Genomic DNA, 10,954 nt, shown 5'->3' with positions numbered 1-10,954 from the left:
ACCTCTAAACCGGATAGGTATTTGGAGGAGATAGGGGATGTACTCCGTAGACAGAGCTCATATGCTTGTCTAGAGAAGTGAAGATAGAGCTCATATGCTTATCTTTGTGAAGTGTGGATACAGCTTGTATGCTTATCTGTGGATATTGTTGATATACATATCTGTTGTAGAATGTGGATACAGCTTGTATGCTTATCTGTGGATATTGTTGATATACATATCTGTTGAGATTGTGGATATAGCTTTTATGCTTATCTGAATGTGAGATATAGTTTTTATACATATCTGTGGAAATAATGATAGAGCTAGCATGCTTATCTGTTGAAAAAGGGAAAATGAAAAGTAATTGGGACTTGTAAGTCGTTGACATAAATATGTAATTTATGTGATTGTATCAGTGTTGACCAACTATCAATTGCTAATGTTTTAGTCATTGTCCATGGTTGGTTTAGTGTATTTCTACTGGGCTGTGGCTCACCCTATATGGGAATATCATTTTCAGGTGCAGGAAGCATGCCACCTCCAAGGACATAGCTGGGAGGCTAGTGGCGGGCATAGTTTTGTCGTTTTACTTTTGATGTATTACATGTAATTTCAAGCCAAGGGCTTAATGTGTAAACGAGTTAGACCTCTTTGTTGTAACCAAGTGTTAACTTGGAAAGCTGTAAGCCCGTAGGGCATTTTGTTATGAGATTAACATGTAATACTTATGTAATGGAATTCTAATGAATGATAGAAGGTGGTTAGTTTATCTATTAACGCTTGTCTTATTTGTTGAGTTAATGTTATTATTTTGAGGGCGTTACAACTTGGTATCAGAGCGTACCGGGTTCGAATACTTTGGGTACGTGGGAAGTGATTAGTATCACAATGGGTTTGTCTCGCTTGATAGAGACTTAGATGCAGTATCGCATGCTATGTGCTTACTTGATAACATGCTTATGTGACTATGTGGGTATGGGATTTAATTTCTGGGATGTTGATTGGATCCTTGAGTTTCTGGGAGTCTTGTTGGAAAAGCACTTGATCAATGCTATTTCTAACCGGAACTCTAGTAACGTCTTGGGACTATCATTATCCGGAAATGAAATTCGTAAGTGCTTATGTGTTTATGTGCTTATGTGGAGTGAATTACACTTGTCCATGCATTAGGACGTGAGTGTTTAGTTTCGGCACACCTATGAATGTGCTAATGTTCTGTGTTGCCTTTATTAGGATGTCAGGACGAGGAAGAGGTGCTAGGCGTGGTAGACCTGCGAGGCAGGAAGCACCGTTACAGGGTGAGATTCCGGCAGTGCAGGAGGGAGTGGGGCAGGCCAATGTGGCCGAACCAGTGGGTCAGCAGGCTATGGGTGCCTTGGCCAGAGAGTTAGCAGGAGCTTTGGGTATTCTTAGGGCTAAGAATCAGGCAGCTGAGGCAGGGCCTTCCTTCTTGAAGAGGGAGTTCTTTCGGTGTAATCCGGACGAGTTTATTGGGGATCCTAAAGAGCCGCTTAAGGCAGATGAATGGCTCGAACAGACAACGAAGACGTTTGAGATGCTTGGCATCGAGGACGGAGCGCTGAAAGTGACCTTGGCATCCTTCCAGTTGAAGGGAGATGCGGGTCAATGGTGGAAGTACGAGAAGGCTCGTGTTGGTGGGACTTGGGAGGCATTTGTGAATGCTTTTCAGGAGAGGTTTTTGTCTGCAGTAGCTAGGGAGAAGCTGAGAGATCAGTTTAGCCGGCTTAATCAGCAGGGCTTGTCAGTGGCCGAGTTTGAGGCTACCTTTACTAGTCTGTCCAGGTTCGCACCTGAACTGGTGGCGTCTGAGGAACGCCGTTGCTATGAGTTTGAGCGGAAGTTGAGGCGGGGCCTCAAGTTGAGAGTTGGTGGGTCTTATATCCGAGAGTATAGACACCTAGTAGATGCTGCAGCTCATATGGAGCTTATGATGCAGGAGGAGGATGAGGGGCAGAGAGGCTCCAAGAGGAGCCAGGATAGTCAGAGTGATGGCAGGAGACAGAGGGGTTCTAACCCTCAGCAGTCGCAGGGTGGTGTTGCTAGATCGACCTTCCCAGTGCCGAGTGTAGGCTCAGGGAGAGGTGGTCAGGGGGAATTCACTTGTTACAAGTGTGGCCAGTTGGGTCACAAGGTTTCTGTTTGCCCGCAGAAGGGTGGAGGTCAGAAAGCTGTTTCTTCATCAGCTAAACCGCAGAGTCAGAGTTTGGGCAGGGGGCAGCTCTTGACTTGTTATCAGTGTGGACAACCTGGGCACATGAAGAGGTTTTGCCCACAGTTGTGTGCCACTTCGGGAGCGTCTGGTTCTAGGCAGACGCAGGGTTTTCAGCCAGCTCAGTCTGTGCAGGCCTCGAGGGCCAATCCGGGAGTTTCGTCATCCCAGTCTGTGCAGCAGTCTTTTGCTCCGAGAGGTGAGCAGGTAGACCAGGGGCCTACGGGGCGCGTGTATGCTGTTACCGCGCAGGATTTAGTACCGGCTCCATCGGTGGTGAGAGGTACTTTTCTGTTTTGCAACTCGGTTGCTAGTGTGTTGATAGACACGGGTGCATCTCATTCTTTTGTATCTGCTGCATTTGCATCGGTTTTGGAATTGGAGTTAGCACAGTTAGCATCTCCTATTTGTGTAGTATCGCCTTTGGGCGGTGAGTTGATCCTGAAACAGGGTGTTAGAGGATGTGATATTGAGGTCGCCGACTATAGGCTTCCTTTTCCATTTGTTGTCATGCCCATGAAGGGTTTTGATGTTATTTTGGGTATGGACTGGCTATCGTCATACCGGGCTGTTATTGATTGCTACCGCCAGAGGGTTACATTGTGTACCTTGAGCGGGGAGTGGTTCCATTTCTTGGGAGACCGGGTTGGTAGTGTTTTGCCACCGGGGTATGATTCGCGAGGGCGAAGTGAGCTTAGTGGGTTACTTGCTAGCTTTGAGAGTAGCGAGTGTGTTGAGACTCAGATTGTGTTACCGAGGGTGGTTTGTGAGTATTCGGATGTTTTTCCCGAAGAACTTGTTAGTTTGCCACCTCACCGAGAGATAGAGTTCTCTATTGATTTAGTGCCTGGTACGGCGCCGATTTCTATGGCACCTTACCGTTTTGCTCCAGCAGAGTTGGTTGAGTTGAAAGTTCAGCTCCAGGAATTGCTCGATAAGGGTTTTGTTCGCCCTAGTGTTTCACCGTGGGGAGCGCCGGCCCTCTTTGTTAAAAAGAAGGATGGTGCCTTGAGATTGTGTATTGACTATCGGAAGTTGAATCGGGCTACGGTTATGAATAAGTATCCTATGCCCCGTATAGATGATTTGTTTGACCAGTTGAAGGGTTCCCGTTGTTTCTCTAAGATAGACTTGAGATCGGGTTACCATCAGTTGAGGGTCAGGGAGGAAGATGTTCCTAAGACGGCATTCCGTACGCGGTATGGCCATTATGAGTTTTTGGTGATGCCATTCGGGCTTACCAATGCACCGGCAGTCTTTATGGACTTGATGAACCGGATTTTCCGGGAGTTCTTAGACCGATTTGTGGTTGTCTTCGTGGACGACATTCTTATCTATTCGTCTTCTGAGGAGGAGCACGAGGCACACTTGAGAGTGGTGCTTGAGTTACTTAGAGCCCATAGGCTGTATGCCAAGTTTGGGAAGTGTGAGTTCTGGCTGGGGGAAGTCAAGTTCTTAGGCCACGTGGTATCCGGGGAAGGGGTGTCTGTTGATACATCCAAGGTTGAGGCAGTGCAAGATTGGGCACAGCCTAAGAGTGTGTTTGAGATCCGCAGTTTTCTGGGATTAGCTGGGTATTATCGTCGGTTTGTGAAAGATTTTTCCAGGTTAGCGTCACCGTTGACTAGACTGACTAGGAAGGGAGTTAAGTTTGAGTGGAGTGAGACTTGTGAAAAGTCGTTCCAAGAGCTGAAAGTTAGATTGACCACCGCACCGGTGTTGATTATTCCGGAGAGAGGGTTGGGTTACTCGGTTTATTGTGATGCCTCACGAGAGGGTTTGGGTTGTGTGTTGATGCAAGAGGGGAAAGTGGTAGCTTATGGCTCACGTCAGTTGAAAATACACGAGAAGAATTACCCCACACACGACCTAGAGTTAGCAGCTGTGATCTTTGCCTTGAAAATCTGGAGGCACTACCTTTATGGTGAGAGGTTCGAGGTATTCTCGGATCATAAGAGTTTGAAGTATCTGTTTACACAGAGAGACTTGAATCTGAGGCAAAGGAGATGGATGGAATTCATCGAGGATTATGATTTTGAGTTGCATTATCATCCGGGAAAGGCCAATGTTGTGGCCGATGCCCTTAGTAGGAAAACCATTAGTGATGTAGCTTGTATAGCCATCCGGGAATGGGAGATGTTGGGGGCACTTGGCGAGTTTGATTTGCTACTGGGCGAATCTGTCGAGGCTGCGGCCTTGTTTTCTGTTGTTGCGCAGCCTACACTTGTGATTAGAGTGTTAGAGGCACAGAGAGGTGACCTTGAGGTAGAATCCCTCCGAGAGAAGATCTCCAGTGGGAAAGTTGAGAAGGGTTTGACGGTGTATCCCGATCTGAGTGTGAGATACCGTGACCGTTTGTTTGTACCGGAGTCTTGCCGAGAGGAAGTACTCCGAGAGTTTCACCATTCGCGCCTTACGGTGCATCCGGGAGGTACTAAGATGTATCAGGATTTGGGTCGCCAGTTTTGGTGGCGGGGTATGAAAAGAGATGTGGCTGTTTTCGTATCGAAGTGCCTTACTTGCCAGCAAGTGAAGGCCGAGCATCAGAGGCCAGCGGGTTTGTTGCAACCCTTGCCTATTGCCGAGTGGAAGTGGGAGCATGTCACTATGGACTTCGTTGTGGGTCTTCCGAGGACTCAGCGGGGTAGTGATGCTATTTGGGTGGTTGTAGACCGGTTGACTAAGTCGGCGCACTTTATTCCTATGCGCGTGAGAGACTCGGTAGATCATCTTGCCGATTTGTATATTCGGGACGTAGTGAGATTGCACGGGGTCCCAGTGACGATCGTCTCAGATAGAGATCCTCGTTTTACTGCTAGGTTGTGGCAGAGTTTGCAGAGTGCCTTGGGCACTAAGTTGACCTTTAGTACGGCTTATCATCCTCAGACTGACGGGCAGTCCGAGCGTACTATTCAGATCCTCGAGGATATGCTTCGGGGTTGTGTCCTGGACTTCTGTGGGACGTGGGAGAGGCACTTGCCATTGGTAGAGTTTGCCTACAACAACAGTTTTCAGTCTAGCATCGGTATGGCACCGTTTGAGGCCTTGTATGGCCGACCGTGTAGGTCTCCAGTTTGTTGGGCCGAGGTGGGTGATGCACCTTTGTTGGGTCCGGAGTTGGTTAGGGAGACGACGGAGAAAGTTGAGCTTATCCGTAGGAGGCTTGTTACAGCCCAGAGTCGGCAGAAATCTTATGCTGACCGTAGAAGGAGACCTTTGGCGTTTGAAGTAGGTGATCATGTCTTTCTGAAGATATCACCTAGGCGGGGTCTGATGAGGTTTGGAAAGAGTGGGAAGTTATCCCCTCGGTTTATTGGTCCTTTTGAGATCCTTGAGAGGATAGGTGAGGTTGCTTATCGGTTAGCCTTACCACCGCAGTTGTCCGGAGTGCATGACGTGTTTCATGTGAGTATGCTTCGGAAGTATGAACCAGATCCATCACATGTGCTGGATTGGAGCGATTTAGAGGTAGATGAGGATGCCTCGTATGAGGAGAGACCGGTTCGGGTCTTGGATAGGCGGGATCAAGTCCTGCGTGGCAAGACCATTCCTTTGGTGAAAGTCTTGTGGAAACATCACGGAGTGGAGGAAGCCACTTGGGAACGTGAGTTGGAAGTCCGAGAGAAATATCCGGACTTGTTTGTTGATATGTAATCTTGTATTTAACTTTTGCATGTTGTTGAACCTAAGAGCTTTTATATATGTCTTAAGTTGTGAAACATTGAAAATGTTTTGGTTATTGAAAGTATGTTTGGAACTTGCCTCATATGGAAGTTGAATGTAACATTATATGTGTTGAATATATTGTTGACATTGGAAAGTTAGTGCATAATGTTGATGCATGTTAATAATACATATGTTGTTTACATATTGTGATATATCTCTTGTTAAAGGGATGAGATGACCGGTAATGGGTCGAATTGTTGAACGTTAAATTGTAACATTGTTCAAAATGGAGGAAAACCTGTTTTTGAAAATTTGTGTTTAATTTCGGGGGCGAAATTCTTTAAGGGGGGGGAGGTTATAGCGATCCCGGGTTTACCCTTGTTGTACAGTGATCCGGACATGTGTCCGTGAATGTTGGTAGTTGTTTATTTTCTAGTTTGCATCCTCTTTACTTTGTATTTTGAGTTTTGGGATGTGTTGGGCAGGTTTGTTACAGGTTGGTTGTGCTTGGGAACCAAGTGTTGCTGCCCAGAATTTTGGTCCTTCGCTCGAGCGAGGAGGTTGTCGCTCGAGCGAGAGTAGTGTTGCCCCGGTTCTGGACCTGAGAGTTGTAGTTTCTGGCTCGAGCGAGCTTTTCGTGGCTCGAGCGGTCTGGGTTTTTCTTCGCTCGATCGAGAACTTCTTGGCTCGAGCGAGAGTTTTCTGTGTCTGGTCGCTCGAGCGACCAATCCTTCGCTCGAGCGAGCGTGTTTTATATCAGCGGACAGCAGTGTCTAAAACATCACTTTTTCACCTCTTTTCTTTGAGCAAAACCTAAATCCGAGCCTCTCTCACTCTAAACTTACACTCTCTCTAAGATTTCATCTCCCTAGGGTGTGAATCTAGCCTAGGGCCTTTGTTAAAAGATAGAGGGCGTTGAGAGCTTCAATTTAATCTGAAAAAGTTTGGATTTGGAGCAAGTTGATCTTGGAGTCTTCATCTCCTTTTTGGCTTAAACTTTGAGGTAGGGATAACCTACTCCTCTCTATGGGTTTTGTCTTTAAATTTTGGTATTTTGAGATGTTGGGTTTGGTTTGGTAATTTTGTGAAAGTTTGGGGCTTTTGTGCAATTATACAAAAGTTGGGGTTTTATTCATAATAAACCTAGATGCATGTTTAGCATGAAAAAAATGGAATGATTGCTGAATCATTGAAGAAAATGGGACCTAAGGGTTGAAATGGTAATTATGGAAAATGGCCTAATTACATTGTTTAATTAATTGGGATAATTAATTGGTGAGAAATGAAATGTTGATTGAATATCCATTTGTGCATTTATTTTCTGTTTAGAAATAACTGCTTTGGGCTATCGGTGGAGGATAGTCGTGATTGTTGTAGACAATGTATGTTGATTAAGCAAACTGAAACTAATCAATGAAATGTGTCATGGAACTTGACGGTTAATTGAATACATTAATTGTATGTATTGTGTGATTGTATATAGAACCAATGTGTTTATATATGTTGTGTGTAGAGGAGGAGGTAGGGGATGTACTCCGCGGTTTAGGGGAAGATAGGGGATGTACCTCTAAACCGGATAGGTATTTGGAGGAGATAGGGGATGTACTCCGTAGACAGAGCTCATATGCTTGTCTAAAGAAGTGAAGATAGAGCTCATATGCTTATCTTTGTGAAGTGTGGATACAGCTTGTATGCTTATCTGTGGATATTGTTGATATACATATCTGTTGTAGAATGTGGATACAGCTTGTATGCTTATCTGTGGATATTGTTGATATACATATCTGTTGAGATTGTGGATATAGCTTTTATGCTTATCTGAATGTGAGATATAGTTTTTATACATATCTGTGGAAATAATGATAGAGCTAGCATGCTTATCTGTTGAAAAAGGGAAAATGAAAAGTAATTGGGACTTGTAAGTCGTTGACATAAATATGTAATTTATGTGATTGTATCAGTGTTGACCAACTATCAATTGCTAATGTTTTAGTCATTGTCCATGGTTGGTTTAGTGTATTTCTACTGGGCTGTGGCTCACCCTATATGGGAATATCATTTTCAGGTGCAGGAAGCATGCCACCTCCAAGGACATAGCTGGGAGGCTAGTGGCGGGCATAGTTTTGTCGTTTTACTTTTGATGTATTACATGTAATTTCAAGCCAAGGGCTTAATGTGTAAACGAGTTAGACCTCTTTGTTGTAACCAAGTGTTAACTTGGAAAGCTGTAAGCCCGTAGGGCATTTTGTTATGAGATTAACATGTAATACTTATGTAATGGAATTCTAATGAATGATAGAAGGTGGTTAGTTTATCTATTAACGCTTGTCTTATTTGTTGAGTTAATGTTATTATTTTGAGGGCGTTACAACTTGGTATCAGAGCGTACCGGGTTCGAATACTTTGGGTACGTGGGAAGTGATTAGTATCACAATGGGTTTGTCTCGCTTGATAGAGACTTAGATGCAGTATCGCATGCTATGTGCTTACTTGATAACATGCTTATGTGACTATGTGGGTATGGGATTTAATTTCTGGGATGTTGATTGGATCCTTGAGTTTCTGGGAGTCTTGTTGGAAAAGCACTTGATCAATGCTATTTCTAACCGGAACTCTAGTAACGTCTTGGGACTATCATTATCCGGAAATGAAATTCGTAAGTGCTTATGTGTTTATGTGCTTATGTGGAGTGAATTACACTTGTCCATGCATTAGGACGTGAGTGTTTAGTTTCGGCACACCTATGAATGTGCTAATGTTCTGTGTTGCCTTTATTAGGATGTCAGGACGAGGAAGAGGTGCTAGGCGTGGTAGACCTGCGAGGCAGGAAGCACCGTTACAGGGTGAGATTCCGGCAGTGCAGGAGGGAGTGGGGCAGGCCAATGTGGCCGAACCAGTGGGTCAGCAGGCTATGGGTGCCTTGGCCAGAGAGTTAGCAGGAGCTTTGGGTATTCTTAGGGCTGAGAATCAGGCAGCTGAGGCAGGGCCTTCCTTCTTGAAGAGGGAGTTCTTTCGGTGTAATCCGGACGAGTTTATTGGGGATCCTAAAGAGCCGCTTAAGGCAGATGAATGGCTCGAACAGACAACGAAGACGTTTGAGATGCTTGGCATCGAGGACGGAGCGCTGAAAGTGACCTTGGCATCCTTCCAGTTGAAGGGAGATGCGGGTCAATGGTGGAAGTACGAGAAGGCTCGTGTTGGTGGGACTTGGGAGGCATTTGTGAATGCTTTTCAGGAGAGGTTTTTGTCTGCAGTAGCTAGGGAGAAGCTGAGAGATCAGTTTAGCCGGCTTAATCAGCAGGGCTTGTCAGTGGCCGAGTTTGAGGCTACCTTTACTAGTCTGTCCAGGTTCGCACCTGAACTGGTGGCGTCTGAGGAACGCCGTTGCTATGAGTTTGAGCGGAAGTTGAGGCGGGGCCTCAAGTTGAGAGTTGGTGGGTCTTATATCCGAGAGTATAGACACCTAGTAGATGCTGCAGCTCATATGGAGCTTATGATGCAGGAGGAGGATGAGGGGCAGAGAGGCTCCAAGAGGAGCCAGGATAGTCAGAGTGATGGCAGGAGACAGAGGGGTTCTAACCCTCAGCAGTCGCAGGGTGGTGTTGCTAGATCGACCTTCCCAGTGCCGAGTGTAGGCTCAGGGAGAGGTGGTCAGGGGGAATTCACTTGTTACAAGTGTGGCCAGTTGGGTCACAAGGTTTCTGTTTGCCCGCAGAAGGGTGGAGGTCAGAAAGCTGTTTCTTCATCAGCTAAACCGCAGAGTCAGAGTTTGGGCAGGGGGCAGCTCTTGACTTGTTATCAGTGTGGACAACCTGGGCACATGAAGAGGTTTTGCCCACAGTTGTGTGCCACTTCGGGAGCGTCTGGTTCTAGGCAGACGCAGGGTTTTCAGCCAGCTCAGTCTGTGCAGGCCTCGAGGGCCAATCCGGGAGTTTCGTCATCCCAGTCTGTGCAGCAGTCTTTTGCTCCGAGAGGTGAGCAGGTAGACCAGGGGCCTACGGGGCGCGTGTATGCTGTTACCGCGCAGGATTTAGTACCGGCTCCATCGGTGGTGAGAGGTACTTTTCTGTTTTGCAACTCGGTTGCTAGTGTGTTGATAGACACGGGTGCATCTCATTCTTTTGTATCTGCTGCATTTGCATCGGTTTTGGAATTGGAGTTAGCACAGTTAGCATCTCCTATTTGTGTAGTATCGCCTTTGGGCGGTGAGTTGATCCTGAAACAGGGTGTTAGAGGATGTGATATTGAGGTCGCCGACTATAGGCTTCCTTTTCCATTTGTTGTCATGCCCATGAAGGGTTTTGATGTTATTTTGGGTATGGACTGGCTATCGTCATACCGGGCTGTTATTGATTGCTACCGCCAGAGGGTTACATTGTGTACCTTGAGCGGGGAGTGGTTCCATTTCTTGGGAGACCGGGTTGGTAGTGTTTTGCCACCGGGGTATGATTCGCGAGGGCGAAGTGAGCTTAGTGGGTTACTTGCTAGCTTTGAGAGTAGCGAGTGTGTTGAGACTCAGATTGTGTTACCGAGGGTGGTTTGTGAGTATTCGGATGTTTTTCCCGAAGAACTTGTTAGTTTGCCACCTCACCGAGAGATAGAGTTCTCTATTGATTTAGTGCCTGGTACGGCGCCGATTTCTATGGCACCTTACCGTTTTGCTCCAGCAGAGTTGGTTGAGTTGAAAGTTCAGCTCCAGGAATTGCTCGATAAGGGTTTTGTTCGCCCTAGTGTTTCACCGTGGGGAGCGCCGGCCCTCTTTGTTAAAAAGAAGGATGGTGCCTTGAGATTGTGTATTGACTATCGGAAGTTGAATCGGGCTACGGTTATGAATAAGTATCCTATGCCCCGTATAGATGATTTGTTTGACCAGTTGAAGGGTTCCCGTTGTTTCTCTAAGATAGACTTGAGATCGGGTTACCATCAGTTGAGGGTCAGGGAGGAAGATGTTCCTAAGACGGCATTCCGTACGCGGTATGGCCATTATGAGTTTTTGGTGATGCCATTCGGGCTTACCAATGCACCGGCAGTCTTTATGGACTTGATGAACCGGATTTTCCGGGAGTTCTTAGACCG

This window comes from Camellia sinensis, unplaced genomic scaffold (genome assembly GCF_055761805.1).
Source record: "Camellia sinensis isolate YWXY unplaced genomic scaffold, ASM5576180v1 Unanchor1, whole genome shotgun sequence".
In the NCBI taxonomy this organism is placed as follows: domain Eukaryota; kingdom Viridiplantae; phylum Streptophyta; class Magnoliopsida; order Ericales; family Theaceae; genus Camellia; species Camellia sinensis.
This window is presented reverse-complemented; position numbering follows the sequence as displayed.